Here is a 2291-nt window from a genome sequence, read left to right on the forward strand (position 1 = left end):
GCACCTCTTGTATTAGAGGGTGACTGAATATTAGCATATTTAAATACCTGTGCTTTGTTTGCCCCTTCAGGTGTAGGCCCAGCAGCTCCAATCACAAAGTCTTTTGTCTCCCATTCTTTAGTTGATTTGCATATGAAAGATTTCCCTCCTGCTTTGTTTACCGCTCCAGGTATCAGCCCAGCAGCTCCATTCACAGAGCCTTTTGTGTTCTTCTTTGCCTGTTCTCCCCTCTGCAGATTCACAGCATGGAAGCTCCCCACAGTCTCTCCACGGCTCTTTAAATCCACAGCAGCTGTCATTCCATCTGCGGTGGAAGCAGGAGTCTTCCGACACCTGCCTCCTGTGTGTTGCTTTGCCTGCTCTCTCCTCTGCAGCATCACAGCATCAGGACTCCCCGCAGCCTCCCCTCGGCACTTAGATTGAACAGCAGCTGTCATAGGAGCCATGGTGGAAGCAGGAATCTTTCCATGCCTGCCTCCTGTTTGAAGTCCTGCAGTCGGTGTACCATCTAGCCCATGCCGCTGGAAAGCTGCTGACTCATCCTGCTTTCTCCTCTGCAGCATCACAGCGTGAGAACCCCTAGCTGTCTCCCGGTGGCTTTTTGGATCTTCAGCAGCTGTCACTAAAGTCGCAGCAGATGCAGGAAGTGTCTTTGCAGGTCTCTGAAGTGTTGCTTGTGGTCTTCGGATTCCAGACTTCCCTGGTTCTTTGCAGGAGACTGCAGCTTGAAAACAAGGCTTCCTTTCTCCTGAGGAGAGAAGGCCCTTGCTGGAATTCTCCTCACTGTCTTTAGGTCCCAATAAAATTTCTCTTCCTGAGGTGGCTCCTTTCTTCTTGATACTTTGTCCAGGCATATTCCAGGTGGATTACAGGATAATTATTCCATCTTTAGTAAGCTAAAGCTGCTTAAAAAGGGGAACAGCAGGAGCTCCTGGTAAACAGGTCTGCTCCCTTCCCCTGCAAACCACGCCCCCCGCAAACTCATCCTTTTAGAGTCTTGTTTGGGCTCATGAGAGGAGTAGAAAAACATCCAAAATTTCAGTCCTGCACGATTCTACCAAGAAATGTGAGTAGTCATTCAAACCACTGGTTTTTGATATTTTGGGCCCTATTGAATAATGAATGTTTTGAATTTTCTCCAAAAGTAAAGTAGTTGCAAACTCTTCCTTTTAGAAACTTGTTTGGGCTGTTGAGAGGAGTAAAAAAAACATCAAAAATTTCAATCCTGCATGATTCTACCAAAAAATGTGATTCTTCATTCAAAACCTGATTTTTGCTATTGGGCTCTATTGAATAATGAATGTTTTGAATTTTCTCCAAAAGTAAAGTAGTTGCAAACTCATCCTTTTAGAGTCTTGTTTGGGCTCATGAGAGGAGCAGAAAAACATCAAAAATTTCAGTCCTGCACGATTCTACCAAGAAATGTGAGTATTCATTCAAACCGCTGTTTTTTGATATTTTGGGCTCTATTGAATAATGAATGTTTTGAATTTTCTCCAAAAGTAAAGTAGTTGCAAACTCATCCTTTTAGAGACTTGTTTGGGCTCATGAGAGGAGTAGAAAAACATCAAAAATTTCAGTCCTGCACGATTCTACCAAGAAATGTGTGTTCATTCAAACCGCTGGTTTTTGATATTTTGGGCCCTATTGAATAATGAATGTTTTGAATTTTCTCCAAAAGTAAAGTAGTTGCAAACTCATCCTTTTAGAAACTTGTTTGGGCTGTTGAGAGGAGTAAAAAACCATCAAAAATTTCAATCCTGCATGATTCTACCAAGAAATGTGATTCTTCATTCAAAACCTGATTTTTGCTATTGGGCTCTATTGAATAATGAATGTTTTGAATTTTCTCCAAAAGTAAAGTAGTTGCAAACTCATGCTTTTAGAGACTTGTTTGGGCTCATGAGAGGAGTAGAAAAACATCAAAAATTTCAGTCCTGCATGATTCTACCAAGAAATGTGTGTTCATTGAAACCGCTGGTTTTTGATAGTTTGGGCCCTATTGAATAATGAATGTTTTGAATTTTCTCCAAAAGTAAAGTAGTTGCAAACTCATCCTTTTAGAAACTTGTTTGGGCTGTTGAGAGGAGTAAAAAACCATCAAAAATTTCAATCCTGCATGATTTTACCAAGAAATGTGATTCTTCATTCAAAACCTGATTTTTGCTATTGGGCTCTATTGAATAATGAATGTTTTGAATTTTCTCCAAAAGTAAAGTAGTTGCAAACTCATGCTTTTAGAGACTTGTTTGGGCTCATGAGAGGAGTAGAAAAACATCAAAAATTTCAGT

The sequence above is a fragment of the Dendrobates tinctorius genome, unplaced genomic scaffold, assembly GCF_039654945.1.
Source record: "Dendrobates tinctorius isolate UK_male_01 unplaced genomic scaffold, ASM3965494v1 ptg000053l, whole genome shotgun sequence".
Classification (NCBI taxonomy): domain Eukaryota; kingdom Metazoa; phylum Chordata; class Amphibia; order Anura; family Dendrobatidae; genus Dendrobates; species Dendrobates tinctorius.